At 48.2% G+C, this 16,818-nt stretch overlaps 1 protein-coding gene across 6 annotated transcripts in view; it reads left to right on the top strand.

Annotated features, from left to right (window-relative positions):
* LOC139556324 (transcription factor HIVEP2-like) overlaps positions 1-16,818 on the top strand; it is an 89,457-nt gene that overhangs the window by 28,273 nt on the left and 44,366 nt on the right. For 2 of the 6 annotated variants that reach the window (XM_071370161.1, XM_071370158.1), the window contains one exon: positions 7,902-8,094. The exons of the other annotated variants lie outside the window; for them this stretch is intronic. The gene's annotated coding sequence lies outside the window, so the exon portion shown is untranslated. The remainder of the gene's footprint in view (positions 1-7,901; positions 8,095-16,818) is intronic. 6 annotated transcript variants of the gene reach the window in all.

Here is a 16,818-nt window from a genome sequence, read left to right as displayed (position 1 = left end):
CAGAGTGACTTACAGTAGACTGCAAACATTTTCATACTTTTGTTTCCTTCTTCATACTGGACCCCCTTGGGAATTGAACCCACAACCCTGGTGTTGCAAGTGCCATGCGCTACCAACTGAGACACATGGGACCACGTTGGCATTAGGGTCTGCTAAACAAATGGTTGGAAATTGGCAATAAACACACACTTTCCTCAGGGCCGTGGGGTGAGACAGGGATGCAGCTTGAGCCCCACCATCTTCAACATACTGTATATCAATGAGTTGGCGAGGGCACTAGAACAGTCTGCAGGACCCGGCCTCACCCTGCTGGACTCGGAACTCAAACGTCTACTGTTTGCAGATGATCTGGTTCTTCTGTCCCCAACCAAAGAGGACCTACAGCAGCACCTAGATCTTCTGCACAGATTCTGTCAGACCTGGGACCTGTCGGTGACTCTCAGTAAGCCAAATAATTATGGGTTTCCAAAAAAGGTCCAGTTGCCAGGACAACGAATACAAATCATATTTAGACACCGTTGCCCTAGAGCATACCAATAATTATACCTACCTCTGCCTAAACATCAACACCACAGGTAACTTCCACAAAGCTGTGAACGATCTAGATAGAAGGCAAGAAGGGCCTTCTATGCCTTCAAAAGGAACATAAAACTCACCATCCCATTTAGCATCTGGCTCAGTCAGTTATAGAACCCTTTGCCTTCTGTGATTGTGAGGCCTGGTCTCCACTCACCAACCAAGAATTCACTAAATGGGACAAACACCCAATTTAGACTCTGGATGCAGAATTCTGCAAATACGCAAAACCCCAAACGATGCATGCAGAGCAAAATTAGGACTATACCTGCTAGTTATCAAAATCCAGAAAAGAACTGTTCAATTTTACAACCACCTAAAAGGAAACGATGCCCACACATTCCACCACAAAGCCCTCACCTACAGAGATTAACCTAGAAAAGAGTCCCCTCAGCCAGCTGGTTCTGGGACTCTGTTTACAAACACAAACAGACCACACAGAGCCCCAGGACAGCAACACAATTAGATCCAAACAAATTATGAGAACGCAAAAAGAGAACTATTTGACACACTGTAAAGAATCAACCAGAAAACAAAGCAATTTGGAATGCTATCTGGAATCAATAGATTAGATACGTGCCCACTGTCCACAGTGGAAACTGAGCTGCACTTCCTAACCTCCTGCCAAATGTATGACCATATTAGAGAAACATATTTCCCACAGATCACATAGACCCGGAAAGAATTTGTAAACAAATCAAACATTGATAAATTCCCATATCTGTTAGTCAAAACTGAAAATTATTCATGATTATTATTTGACCATGCTTGTCACTTATGAACATTTTGAACATCTTGGCATAGTTCTGTTATAATCTCCACCCAGCACAGCCAGAAGAGGACTGGCCACCCCTCATAGCCTGGTTCCTCTCTAGGTTTCTTCCTAGGTTTGGCCTTTCTAGGGAGTTTTTCCTAGCCACCGTGCTTCTACACCTGCATTGCTTGCTGTTTGGGGTTTTAGGCTGGGTTTCTGTACAGCACTTCGAGATATTAGCTGATGTACGAAGGGCTATATAAAATAAACTTGATTTGATTTGATTTGAAAATACCGTAATGTGCCATCACAGTAGCAATAGTTGTGGCCCATTGCCATGAAAAAAGAGAGCGAGAGAGATGCTAGGAGTATAGTAATGTCCATGGAGAGAGAGAGAGAGATGCAAGGAGTATAGTAATGTCCATGGAGAGAGAGAGAGATGCAAGGAGTATAGTAATGTCCATGGAGAGAGAGATGCAAGGAGTATAGTAATGTCCATGGAGAGAGAGATGCAAGGAGTATAGTAATGTCCATGGAGAGAGAGAGATGCAAGGAGTATAGTAATGTCCATGGAGAGAGAGAGATGCTAGGAGTATAGTAATGTCCATGGAGAGAGAGAGATGCAAGGAGTATAGTAATGTCCATGGAGAGAGAGAGAGAGATGCAAGGAGTATAGTAATGTCCATGGAGAGAGAGAGATGCTAGGAGTATAGTAATGTCCATGGAGAGAGAGAGATGCAAGGAGTATAGTAATGTCCATGGAGAGAGAGAGAGATGCAAGGAGTATAGTAATGTCCATGGAGAGAGAGAGATGCTAGGAGTATAGTAATGTCCATGGAGAGCGAGAGAGAGATGCAAGGAGTATAGTAATGTCCATGGAGAGAGAGAGAGAGATGCAAGGAGTATAGTAATGTCCATGGAGAGAGAGAGAGAGATGCAAGGAGTATAGTAATGTCCATGGAGAGAGAGAGAGAGAGATGCAAGGAGTATAGTAATGTCCATGGAGAGAGAGAGAGAGATGCAAGGAGTATAGTAATGTCCATGGAGAGAGAGAGAGAGATGCAAGGAGTATAGTAATGTCCATGGAGAGAGAGAGAGAGAGATGCAAGGAGTATAGTAATGTCCATGGAGAGAGAGAGAGAGATGCAAGGAGTTTAGTAATGTCCATGGAGAGAGAGAGATGCAAGGAGTTTAGTAATGTCCATGGAGAGAGAGAGAGAGATGCAAGGAGTTTAGTAATGTCCATGGAGAGAGAGATGCAAGGAGTTTAGTAATGTCCATGGAGAGAGAGAGAGAGATGCAAGGAGTTTAGTAATGTCCATGGAGAGAGAGATGCAAGGAGTATAGTAATGTCCATGGAGAGAGAGATAGAGATGCAAGGAGTTTAGTAATGTCCATGGAGAGAGAGAGATGCAAGGAGTTTAGTAATGTCCATGGAGAGAGAGAGAGAGATGCAAGGAGTTTAGTAATGTCCATGGAGAGAGAGATGCAAGGAGTTTAGTAATGTCCATGGAGAGAGAGAGAGAGATGCAAGGAGTATAGTAATGTCCATGGAGAGAGAGATGCAAGGAGTTTAGTAATGTCCATGGAGAGAGAGATGCAAGGAGTATAGTAACGTCCATGGAGAGAGAGATGCAAGGAGTATAGTAACGTCCATGGGGCAGCCCATGATATTTTTAGCCTCAGCCAATCTGACAGCATGTCCTTCACTGCTCATCCACTAACAGCCGCTCAGTGTTACTCTACTCCCCAGCCAGGCCATAGAATCTAATTGACAGAGCATGCCCAGGCTATAAAGATGAATGGCATGTGTGCTTTAGCTTCGTTTGGCGCTGTGGAAGGATCTGTTTTTAGAAAGCAAGAGGTAAGATTATCGTCTCAGTCATTTGCAATGAAAGATTGAGAGAAGTGTATTTTAGGGGTAAATTGAGTGATTTATTTGAGAAATGTTCCTGTATAAATGTACTTCCCTCTAGAACATGCGTGCGTAGTTGTGGTGTACAGCATGGTGTATGAAGATTTAAACACTTTGTGGGTTGTGTGGGGGCGTTTACTGGATATTCATGGGAGTCATTGAAATGAATTTTGAATCAAATCTGTCAATATTCAAGATGCCACTTACCACCCTCTCAGAGCCTCCTACGCAGTTCCTGTGTGCATGCCACAAATAGCTACAAATTGGCTGCCATTAAAACCTGTTAAAACCCAGATTATGTTAATCGCCTGTAAAACTGAAAGGTGTGATGCAACCCAATTAATATCATGTTTGATGGAAATTTTATCCAGCCATCTGTGATGGAGGATTTGGGCTGAGATTTTGTCTTTCGAGCAAATTAAAAAGCGGCGAAATATGTGCTGTCAAAGCAATTGACTTGATTATGAGGCCATAATGCTCTTTCCAGGGCAATTGTTTGTCAGGGGAAAATATAATTTGTTAAATTAACTCCCATCCATGGTCTTTCACGAATCACGACAGTACATTTGGTTTTGATTCAAGTCTGAAAAAAACAACTAATTGTCAGTGAGCCAGCCTGAACCCAGATACCTTTTGGTCGTTTTGTTCTTGAGCGTGGCTCTTAGTGACTCACCTGCGCTCCCATGTGTTGTTGGTTGTAGAGGAGCTGAGGGCCACGGGGCCCCAGCAGGGGTGTTCTGTTTGGGAAGCCCCCGGTGCTCATTCCCAGCATCAGCCAGCTGATCTGACTCAGGGCCAAGTCTAAAATTGTTACTGCTTGTCTGGGTGATTGCCGTAAACTGACACTGGAGAGAAAAAGGGCCATGGGAGAGTGGTGGAAGGGAGTGGGGGCTATCTGAGCTGGCCTGCCTGCCTGCTTTGCCTTACCGCTGGGGGTAACAGGTGCCACAGGCAACATGAGACCCGGTGGAATGACAGGGACTGAGAGAAGGGGTTCGGGGGGGGGGGGGGGGGGCGACGTTCCGAGAGGTTTTGCCCAGAAAGGGTTTCACCGTCGGAATCGGGAACAGCTGTGGGGTCGGCCCCTCAGCTGGCGGTGGAAAACACGCAGGCAGGCCTGTTGCGTAACTCCTATCTGGGTCCCTGATGGCTGGCTGAGAGCGAGTCACTGCCTCACACTCCAATGAGCAATTGTACCTCGGGTGCATGAGAGCGGGTTTGTTTTGGAGGGGCTGCTGAGCGACTGTTTTCATGATCGCTTGCTCTCATTCTATCAGGCTGCCTCACGCTCCCCCAAGGCCTGCTAGGAAGACCCACCCCCTGGCCAGGGACGGTCAGGGGTCGCCAGGTCAAATATGACTTTGTCATGAAAAAGCTCTGGTCCTATTAGAGAGGCTGATGCTGCCAGGAACATGTGACACACTGTTTCTACTTCTCTCTTTGTCTCCCTGAATAGAAGGAAAGAAACGTGTAAAATTATATAAAATAGCGATAAAATGTGATGACCTCATTCGCTGTCTGCTTCGACTTAAAGGAGCACATTCATTATTTTGTCGCACCATAAAACACGGTTTAAAATGTAGTATGTTGTGCGTGTGTGCGCATTTGGGTACGTGTGTGTGTGTTGCGTGCTTTGCAGACTCCGCTCCCTGTGTGTTCCTCTGTCTCAGCTCCAGGGGGTGTATAAGTGAAACCCTCTGCACAGCTTTCAATAGAAAAATACAAAAAGGGTTTCCCCTCTCTATCTTCTCTGCTCCAGTTATCAAGGCAGTTTTTTCCCCTCTCTCTCAGTGTACATTAGGCACAGATATCAATATGTGTCTGATAAAAGTCCTGTGTGGCGCAGTTGGTAGAGCATGGTGCTTGCGAAGGCAGGGTTGGGGGTTCGATTCCCACGTGGGACTAGACCGAAGATGTGTGTACTCACTACTCACGCCCTGTGTAAGAGCATCTACTAAATTACTCAAATGTAACATCCTTAAATGAAGTATGATTCCAGGTCTCTGGTGTTGCATTGGTATCCATTTCTCCTGAAGGCGATGGGTTTTAGAGGGATGCGGTGCCGTTGATGCCACCAGCTTTTGAAGTAACTGCATTTTACAGCGTACATTTAGGTTACATTTCTGTAGCTGTTTTTGTAGCCTTTTTAAAGGGTCCACTCCACTCAGAGTTTTGAGGCTAACCTTGCGCAGCCAAGGTCCTAGATGGCAAAGGTTGGAATCTTCCTAGCCAGTTTATAACACTGTTATAGAAACCCATAGGGCAAGGAATTGACCTGAGGTGCTGCAAACTATCTTCAGATGTATTCATAGACACGCATAGAATTCTCCACTTGAAGACCTCTACAAGGTCGTCGAGTCTGTTTTACTAGCTAGCTAAATGGTTTTCAAACGTGGATAGTGAGAGAGTTTGTGCCTCGACAGGATAAGCAGATTTGGTCACACGCAGCATGTGCCGTTCAGCGTTTTATGCATAAATGAAGAGTTTATTTCCAAAACGCTATAACTATACATACATTTTTCACATTTGTGTTTTTTCTTCAGAAATGGGGTGGTGTACCTAATAAACTGACAACTGAGTGTATGTTTCTACTAGATCATTCTGTTGCTTGATGTCCAGGGCATGTTATGTGTTTACATAAAGATGTGCAGAAGGGCCTACAGTATATGATAGAGAACTGTCCTAGTTTTTATACTCTGCTACATTCAAAATATAAACATATGTTTCTCTCTGTTTATACCTAATGATGATATTCCACCTGTAAAAGGCAATGGGGAACTGTCTCTTTTAAGATGAAGTCAGAGTGTTGAGTCTTGAGTGTGTTAAACACAGCTACCTGGTTTTCTCTCATAACATCTGTTGTGTGCTATAGTGTTATTCTCTTTCTGCTGCCTACCAGTGTGAATGCACATGCTAGTGTAGAAATAGCTAGGCATGTCGTTGTGAACTGTGTCATTTCATCTCGTCTCACACATTGCATCCACTATACTTCCGCTTCCTGCTCAGGAGTACTGCACTCCTACTGGACTATTGAGTTTAGTTCATAGCAGGTGTTGGTTACTTTGGATAGCCAATAGGTGGCTATGGTGTCAGGTCTCCCTGCTCTGGGACAGTCCTTTGGGTGGGTGTGTGTGTGTGTGTGTGTGTGTGTGTGTGTGTGTGTGTGTGTGTGTGTGTGTGTGTGTGTGTGTGTGTGTGTGTGTGTGTGTGTGTGTGTGTGTGTGTGTGTGTGTGTGTGTGTGTGTGTGTGTGTGTCAGCTATTCCCAGTTGTCTCCTGCCCGCAGCAGTTTCTCATAGGGAGTTCAACAGAGGTCAAGTTATTGTTAGACTTGTAAATTGGATTCTCCAGTAAGGGCAAAGTAACAATGGTGTCATAATAGAGGTGTAGGTTTGACTTGCGTGACAGCACGGGTGTTATTAACCAAAGTATCACCAGCATGGAGCTGGTGTCTCGAGTTGGTCCACTCAAAACAACTGCCGTATGTGTTTGTTATCATCCGCCCATTGTTGAGGTGAATTCCTCTCCACACTGCCTGCGTTTTGACAATGTGTGGCCCTGCATGTATGCAATGCGGAGAATGTTATACGGTAGCTCTCAAACTAGCCGCACCACTGTCACTCATGACATACCTGAGGTTAATTCAGAAGCATAAACATGCATTAATATTCAACGCTGCAGCGAGGTTTGTGGCTGGAAGCTATTGCTCAGCAGGGCTTCTCTCTTTTCTTTCTCCCTTTCCCTCTTCCATCTCTCTCTGCTGCCCTGTCCCAGTGCTGCCCTGTCCCAATGCTGCCCTGTCCCAGTGCTGCCCTGTCCCAATGCTGCCCTGTCCCAGTGCTGCCCTGTCCCAATGCTGCCCTGTCCCAATGCTGCCCTGTCCCAGTGCTGCCCTGTCCCAATGTCACTCTTCATGGCCAATAACGCACTGAAGGAGCAACACAGGAGCGAATCATATCGTTGACCGGAGAGCAGGGGATTGGGCCGGAGAAAACACATCTCTGAGGCGATTTTTCACTATTAGCCTGGCAAGCTATTTATAGAGCTGGGGGGGAGGAGGAGGAGGAGGGGGGAGAGGGGTAGTCACAGGCGGCAGAGGAAGCGGGGTGGGAGGGGTAGAGGGAAGGAGGGAGAGTAGAGGGATACCATGTTATGGCTCGCTCTTTGACAGGACACACTCGCTTTTGGATAGGACAACCCCCGGGGGGTCAGAGGTGGTGTGTGTCCAGACTGTAGTGTGGTGTCGGCCGCCAGGCCAGCCTGATACGGTTGTGCTGCTGTGTCATAACAACACAACACTTAGAGAGAGAAGCAGCCGGCAACAGCCCTGCTCCTGCCGCTCCACCCCATAACTGCTGTCTTTCACTTGACCCCTCTATTTGTGGTCATGTCTTGCTTAGGAAAATGTCAACGTAAAAAAAGACTGTGGAGCCAGCAAAGAGAGAGCAGGCAGGCAGGCAGGCAGGCAGGCGGAGAAGGAGAGAGAGACAGAGAGAGAGAGAGAGAATGAGCATGAGCGCTGCCTGCCTTCCTGCTCTGTGGGCCAGTGGAAGGTCCTCTAAATGTAGTCTGTTGTATAATCCCTCTGGGGGCCCTATTGCTATTTCTGATCCTGGATATGCGTCACAACTGACTGGGTATTTTCTCTGGTGACTAGCTTACATCAGTAGGTCTCCTAGCAAGCATACGCTCTCACTACCAGTGAGTGGCTATTCTGATTGATGGGAGTTTGGCCCCGCTGTTTTGGCTTTCTATCGGTGACCCCGGAGAATGGACAGGAAGAGTTTCACCCCAGAGGATTGCTTTTGGTGACTGGAGATGTTGTGGGACTGGGGAGCTGATATACCCAGGTAAGTAGACATACCGTTTCTCCCTCTCCTTTTCTCTACCTCCTCTCTCTCTCTCTCTCTCTCTCTGGTGATGCTGCTGAGAAGTGATTCCCTTGTTGTCAGTGTGTTTGTAAACTGAATGGAGGATGACAGTGGCTGTTGGATCTCCACCGTAGACAGCCTTCTTCTCTGTGTGTTTTGGTACAAGCTGTCTGCTGTGTGTTGTCGTGGCGATACAGCCGTCACTGTGCGTGTGTAATTTGTGTGTGTGACAGATGGGGCTGGTCTGGGCGGCAGGGGCTCTGTCTTCCGACGGCTTGTTTGCACAGCCCTGGCAGGTATTTAAAGACACTGAGATAAGCGAGAAACTATGACATAACCTGACCTCGTCTTCGCTCCGCAGAGCACGTCCCTCCCTACTTCATCCTCCTGTTCTCTAGCTCTCCTCTCCAGTGGTGAGGCACTTGTTGTTTAGTCCATGAGGCAGCCTGAGGAGGGAGGAAGGGTAGTTGTAAAACACCCATTCACTTCCCCCCGGCTCCGCGGACGAGCGTGGCACTGCGAAGCCTCCCACCTCCTCCATCCCCCAGCCGCTGCTGCCTGTTTTAATTCTCACCTGTTTTAAATCTCACCTGTTCTAAATATCACATAACAAATCAGTTTTCCAGCCTAGCACCCCAAGCCACTGACTCATAGCACCCCAAGCCACTGACTCCTAGCACCCAAAGCCACTGACTCCTAGCACCCCAAGCCACTGACTCCTAGCACCCCAAGCCACTGACTCCTAGCACCCCAAGCCACTGACTCCTAGCACCCCAAGCCACTGACTCCTAGCACCCCAAGCCACTGACTCCTAGCACCCCAAGCCACTGACTCCTAGCACCCCAAGCCACTGACTCCTAGCACCCCAAGCCACTGACTCCTAGCACCCCAAGCCACTGACTCCTAGCACCCCAAACCACTGACTCCTAGCACCCCAAGCCACTGACTCCTAGCACCCCAAGCCACTGACTCCTAGCACCCAAAGCCACTGACTCCTAGCACCCCAAGCCACTGACTCCTAGCACCCCAAGCCACTGACTCCTAGCACCCCAAGCCACTGACTCATAGCACCCCAAGCCACTGACTCATAGCACCCCAAGCCACTGACTCCTAGCACCCCAAGCCACTGACTCATAGCACCCCAAGCCACTGACTCCTAGCACCCCAAGCCACTGACTCCTAGCACCCCAAGCCACTGACTCATAGCACCCCAAGCCACTGACTCATAGCACCCCAAGCCACTGACTCATAGCACCCCAAGCCACTGACTCGCTTGCGGGCCTGTCTGTCTGTCTCACTCTGTGTGTGTGTTATCATTATGGAATAACTTGTTATGTGAGGGAAGGTCCTGGTGATAAGGCAGGGAAACACCACACATACACACACCTCATGCCTCACGCACGCACGCACGCACGCACGCACGCACGCACGCACGCACGCACGCACGCACGCACGCACGCACACACACACACACACACACACACACACACACACACACACACACACACACACACACACACACACACACACACACACACACACACACGCATGCAAACACACACTATTTAAAAGTTGTTGTTTCGGAAAAGCTTATCTTCTTGCCGCTCTGCATGCTTAATGACACACACCACCCCAACAACAACAACCCCAGACTCCATCATCTGGAGCCCAGGGGTGAGATTACCACAACCTTGAAATTAGCTTCTATGGCTGAGTCCTTTTTTTTATCAACCCTCCCTCCCTCCCTCCCTCCCTCCCTCCCTCCCTCCCTCCCTCCCTCCCTCCCTCCCTCCCTCCCTCCCTCCCTCCCTCCCTCCTCTCCTCTCTCTCCCTTCTCTCCTCAGTCAGCCAGAGAGATTCCTCTTATGTACTCTCTCTCTTGTCTTTTTCTCCCTCTGTCTGTCTTTCTGCGGAGAAAAGAACTGTAATACCCCTATCTGGCACCTGTGGAATGAGGACTCGTGCCTCTGCTAAGTGTGCTAAACTATTTTTCCATTCGCTAATTCTCAGATGATTTATAATGTGTGTGTCGCCGCAGCTCGCAGTGCTTCAGCGGGTTTGGGGGGGGGGGACATTTTTGCACGGGCATGTCTCGAGGACACCCTCTCCCTCACTGTAGGCCCCCTGTCTGGTCTCCTACTGTCTCTCAACAGTGTGGAGATAACTTTTAAGAGACTCAACATCCTAATCCTAATACCAGGAAGTTGTGGAAGGGAAGTCTGGGCATGCTATTGCTGTGTATAGTGCTGTACGTCAGCATCCTGACAGGGCAGAGAGATGGAGCGGTGAGTACCACTCTACCACATCGTTATGGTGGGGTGATGGGGCGTGTTGGTCATGTGTCTGTCTGTATAGTGTCCGTCTGTCTGTTTGTCTGTCTGTCGTTGGGGGCCAATCCAATTACCCACCCAAGTTGGATCCCATTAGCCCTCAAAGTGCGTGGGGTAATGTGATGCAGGGCTACATTAAACAGCCACCACTATGGTTACAGGGTTACAATGGAGCCACATTGGGAACAACCTGATATGGACCCTGCTTTATCAATTGCACTTTATCAGTTGCACTCTCTTGGCAGCGGGACAGGCCAGTAATTGTGTGCAGGTTATATTATTTGATTACCCTCGAGCGTGTGTGTGTGTGTGTGTGTGTGTGTGTGTGTGTGTGTGTGTGTGTGTGTGTGTGTGTGTGTGTGTGTGTGTGTGTGTGTGTGTGTGTGTGTGTGTGTGTGTGTGTGTGTGTGTGTGTGTGTGTGTGTGTGTGTGTAATAAAGAATAATAAGGCATTTCACCCTGGCGCCCCAACAGTGTGAAGGGGGTCTCCTAACTAACTTTGTTTTTCCATCTATCTAACTCGGTGTTTGCTGCTTGCTTCCAGTCCTTTCTACAGTGAGTGAAACAGTCAGTCCCACTCCCTCCACTTTCCAATGGTCTACTGTGCAGAGAGGCCTCACTGCCAGCTGCTTTATTGCTAGTCGTTCGCTCCCACATCAATGACCTCCGCTGTGCATTATTTTACATTCAGTAGCCTATGTTCTCAATCTCAGTATTTTTGGGGGGACGTGTTCACCTCATGTACTTCACCCAGGTTTAGACTAGCCTGGTAGCAGATCAGTTTGTGCTTATTTCGTGCTCGTCTTTTGTATTCTGTGCCATGCAAAACGTGACAAGGTGTTGGTAACAGCACATAAATCAAATCAGATCTGGTGTAACAAAATGCTTGTGTTCCTAGCTCCAACAGTGCAGTAATACCTGACAATACAAAACAATACACACAAATCCACAAAATAAAAATAAAGGAATGAAGAAATATAGAGTATATACAGTTCTGTGACCACACTAGCAGCAAACACCAAGTACGTTAGATGGATAAAATAAAGTCTCCATTTCTCTGTCGTATCCACACCGCTATCTGGCTGGGTATACAGATCCCTCCCTGTCTCCACCTTCGGGCTTCAACCCCACCCCACTACTGTAGGAGAGAGGAACAGGGGCACATTAGGGAGGGCTGTCCTTGTGCAGTGTCCTGTCTCTGTCTGCTGTAGTGTAATATCCAGGTGGATGGGTTCAGTGTGTTAACCTGAGACGCGTGATCCTCAGTGACCTTGTCCAAGGAGCGTTCGTTCAGCTGTCTGATTCAGAGGAGGAAGTAAATCAACATGTCAGCACTTTATCACTGCTCTCCTTTCTCACTCTCTCTCTCTCTGTCTCGCTCTCTCTTTTCTTCTCTTTCTGTCCCTCTCAAGTTCTCTCTCCCCTCTCTTCCTTGCTCCCCCCCCCCCCTCTCTCTCTCTCTCTGTCTCTCTCTCTCTGTCTGTCTCTCTCTTTCTCATCATCTCTTTCTCTCTTGCTCTCTCTTTCCCCCTCCCCATGTCTCTCTCTCTCTCTCTCTCTCTCTCTCTCTCTCTCTCTCTCTCTCTCTCTCTCTCTCTCTCTCTCTCTCTCTCTCTCTGTCTCTCTGTCTCTCTCTCTCTCGAAAGTATGTGTGTTCTGAACAGGACTCTGGCCACAAAGTGAGTGACTGTGCATAGTAACGTGCCTAGCCGGTCGTATGCTCCAGTATTGACGTTTTCCTTTATCGACATGACCTATATCTGGTCTTCGCGGTGTAGGTAGTAACATAACCACACAGCTAGAGTTACTGAAGCCAACACGACTTCCTTTAAGGATCGCGTTCTGAAGAGCTATCCGCTCAATACATTCTTCTGAATGGATACTCCCACACATAACCGCTGTACAGCAGATGCCTGGTTGAATGGAAGCAGCTATATCGGCCTCACCGAATATATATCAGTCCTTGAAACACACACACATACTGTAGGCATTATCATCATCAATGGATCGCTGATTCTAGTAATAGTATATTGAGGTGCATTGCGGCAAACTTATTTTCACAATTCTCCTTGTAGCTGCACGCTGTGCTTGTCTCACCCCCAAATCTCCTTCTTATGGAGAATTCTGAATTAGGAGGGTGGCACATACATGATTCATCTGGTCCTGTGAAGAACGTTGTCAGGACAGGCAGACAGTCCAGTAGTTGTAGCTGTGGATGTGATTAGAGTGGGGAGTCTGTGTCCTGTTGGACTGTAGCGTCTGAGGCTGAGTGTTACACTAAATATGTGTGGGGGTGGTCACTTCTCCCTCTGTCTTTCACTCTCTTGCGCTCTGTCTCTCCTCCGCCCCATTTCCCTCCCTCCCTCCCTCCCTCCCTCCCTCCCTCCCTCCCTCCCTCCCTCCCTCCCTCCCTCCCTCCCTCCCTCCCTCCCTCCCTCCCTCCCTCCCTCCCTCCCTCCCTCCCCCAGTTAATGCCTGTGTCCTGGTCTCTGACAGGGCGCAGTGGGTCTAAGCCCCTCACACCTTCTGTCCTTCAGTCCAGCAGCCGTTGGTGCCAGGCCCGAGAGAGAGTGTGTGAGAGAGAGAGAGAGAGAGAGGCCCTGGTAGGTGGGCAAGCTCCCCTCTCTCTGCCTCCTACCCCCTTCATAACCAGCAGGCAGCCAAACACAGCCATGCCTTTGGCAAACATGGATTTGTACTCACACTGTGCTTAACAGTTAAGATTTTAAAAAATTGAATTAGTGAGAGAGAGGGGCAATGGGGAGAGAGAGGGGGAACGGGGAGAGACAGGGGAAACGGGGAGAGAGAGGGGTAGTGAGGGGAAAAAGACAGTGAATCTATTTCTTAGTCAAAAACATATTGGACCTCTCTGAAGTAGGTCCATCATGCCTCTTGTCCATTGTGTTCACAATCAGTATTCACACAGTTACCATGGGTTACTATTAGTCAAGTATGAAGCACTGGAACACACATGAATATATGAATATGATCAACTGTCAAACAAAAACAATGAATCATAAAAAGATATGACCTTTGTCAACAATGCTTGCGTGAATCACACAAATTCAAATCGACTGAAGGTAAGCCTCAAGATTAGGGATGAGCTTGTATGGCTAGTATTGGCCACTGTTAGCATATCAGGAAGCCTAGTGTATGTGTTCTGTGTGTCAGGCTAGCTGTTTCCAGATCCTGGCAGGTGGGCTGGAGGTGCTGGGTCCTGGCCTACATTGGAGGATTAGCACAGATGCTAATGCTAGTGTCAGTGGTTTGGCAGGGCTGCACCCCTCAGTGTGACCAGGACTAGCTGCTGGTGCTCTGTCATTACAGCCTGCTGCCAGCACTGCCCAGCAGTGGGAGGCCAGGCTCCAGGCCCGGACACACACAGAGGAAGACAGGGCTGGGGGGGCTTCTCAGACAGATGGCCCGCTGACACGGGACACAGCGCCCAGGGCAGGCTGAAAGGACACGCAGAGAGAGAGGAAGGTGAAAGAGAGGTAATGAATGAGAGGCTCCATGTAGAGGTGGGAGAGAGATATTGTAAGGCGGCCAGGAAAGCGTGGGACTGTGTTCCATGGTGTAAACACTTCAACTCCAGGTGGTGCCACCTGTCCACCCAGTCTTGTTCCTGGCCACGTCCACTCTGAACCCCCACACCCACAGAAAAGGGACTGGAGGCAGGGACTCAAGCCCAGAATGGAGCTCCAGTGCTGGGGCTCATTGTGGCACAGCCAGGCTACTCATCCATGGCTGAACATAGCTAGCAGGCTAACCGCTAGCAGGGTAGCATTTTGTTAGCACTCAGTATTTTACACTATAGAGCCTTAAGTTGAGAGAGAGGCTTCCTGAACTACAGTAGGATCAGCTTCAGCTCTCGTAAACGAAATCCCTCTGAAATGATCCAGTCTCTGGCGCGACCAAGTTTCCTGTCTGCAGTTCGTTTGTTCAGACTCACTAATCTTCCCTCTCTCTCTCTCTCTCTCTCTCTCTCTCTCTCTCTCTCTCTCTCTCTCTCTCTCTCTCTCTCTCTCTCTCTCTCTCTCTCTCTCTCTCTCTCTCTCTCTCTCTCTCTCTCTCTCTCTCTCTCTCTCTCTCTCTCTCTCTCTCCCCCCTCCCCCCCATAAAAATATCTGTGGACTTATGCATATAGATGTCGTCATTTTAATGATCCCCCTTATTTTCCTATAAACCAGAGATTACAAGTATATATAGTATTATTATTGTTTTTCCATGTCTTTTATTCTTGTCTTTTTCCATATCGGCGCTTATTTCCATTTGTGTAGGTCCAGAGTGATAGTGGAGGGAAATGCCTGGAGACTAGTTTATCGTTAGCTGGGTCTGTGTGGTTGCAAGTGAACCTAGAGGCATGCATGGTTGTTGTGTGCAGCAGAGAGACAAAGGCAGGGAGAGTGTGGGAAGCAGAAATGGAGAGAGTGCGGTAGAGACGGTGAGAGTAAGAGTAGGGGAGAGAGAGTGACAGGGATCTAACTACTAGGGATGACAAACTGACAGCAGAATTGCTCCCTTGGTGATGTAAAGTGGATGGAATTGTACACCCATGAATAGTAACTGTACAGTAGGATTTACCAGCTGACTTAGAGAGCATAGAGACATGAAGGTAGACAGAGGAAAACACCAGCGAGAGGAGAAACAGAACCAGTGGCTCTAACACTGGTTTAAAAACAGCAGTAGTGAGGGGGTGAGTGAGTGGTGCCCACGGGTGCATAGAGAAAGCATGTGAGAAAGGAGATAGCACACTGCCCCCAGCCTTACAGTAGCCCAGTGTACAACACAACCCGACACACTGGGCTACTGTCTGTTTGAACCACATGCAAACACCGTCAAGAGGTCAGTTGACAGGCGGATAAAACAAGGCTGCTCGGCCCTTTAGGGCTCTGTCCTCTCAAACAAATACACACTCTCTCTTACTCACCTATGAAATTCATTATGTCTGGAATATTTCTACACGGATGATGAGACATCCAGTGGTGTTTGGTCTGAGTGTTTTTGTCACCCAGCAGTAGCTATGTGCTACTGGTTCCTCTGTAATCAGCCAAACACAGGAGGAACCTCAAGAGCAGGACAAAAGGAAGAGAGGAAGTGATGCAATGTATCAGCAGTCATGGCAGATATTGTGTCTGTGTGTCACCCTGTGAAACCCGTGGGCCCACTTTTTCTACAGTTATCTATTTTGTCTATCGGATAGGACTAAATGCATAGAAATAGAACCAGAGTCCCCATTCGAGTCAATGATTTGTCCACTTTATTCATTCTATTTCTATGCATGTAATCCTCTCTGATAGGCGAAATCCAGATAGATAACGTTTGAAAAACTGGGCCTTGAGTGTGGCCAACCCCAGCAGTGTCATAGGTCATCTGTAGAGACCAGAGCAGGAGGGAAAATCTGCTATCTGGTTCTGCTTGACGCTCCCAACGGTACAAAGGCCAAGTTTGTGTTAAGATATTAAGCTGGAGAATTACACAAGCAGGGCACAGGCTCTGGAAACAGGCTGGAAACAGGCTTTGTCGCTTTTTGACACAATAGGGGAAAGAAGTAGTGTTATTGCTACTGTTGCTAATAACATGATAATGTATTGTAAAGTACAGCACAGATCAAATTCCAATGATGATACTAGTGTAATATTCCGTCGGTGTGGTATTCTCACACCCCAGACCGATATGTCCATTGTTGGTGCCATATTTTGTGTGTGCCTGTAGTGGCAGTGGAAGATGGTGTGCATTTGACTTGTGTGGTCAGCCATTCATACATATGTGTTTAGAGTTGAGGTTTTTACTGAATCCTTCCAGCTGTCTGTCTGTCAGCTCTACCCACAAACCTTTGATTGGAGTCGGACTTCCTCTCCATGAAAACACTTAATAAACAAACACCAGGGTGTTACCTATGAGGATATCCCAGCGGCGCACGCACACACACACACACACACACACACACACACACACACACACACACACACACACACACACACACACACACACACACACACACACACACACACACACACACACACACACACACACACACAGAGAGAGAGAGGGAGTAGTGAGAGACTTCTGAGAGGTACAGCAGATGTGTGGCAGTCGTGTCTGGCCCATGGAGAAGGAGGAATGTGAAACCTCGTAACGCACCTCCGATTTTCCGTTCCCGCTGTGTACACATCCCGTTATCAATTTTATATGAAAGTAGGAAATTCCTTCAAAGCTCTGGCGCGATGTAGCTGCAGGGGGTCATTCAGCTCAGGGGGCTGTACAGGTCCAGGGCCCTGTGCATTCCTGGCTGGGGGGCATCTGGGCCCAAGGAGGGGGGGGAGGGGGGGGGCATGCCTACACAGCCCAGGGTGGCCTCTTCATGACCACA

The sequence above is a fragment of the Salvelinus alpinus genome, chromosome 27 (genome assembly GCF_045679555.1).
Source record: "Salvelinus alpinus chromosome 27, SLU_Salpinus.1, whole genome shotgun sequence".
In the NCBI taxonomy this organism is placed as follows: Eukaryota; Metazoa; Chordata; class Actinopteri; order Salmoniformes; family Salmonidae; genus Salvelinus; species Salvelinus alpinus.
Note: the sequence above shows the minus strand (reverse complement) of the source record. Positions and strands in the feature narration are given on the sequence as shown.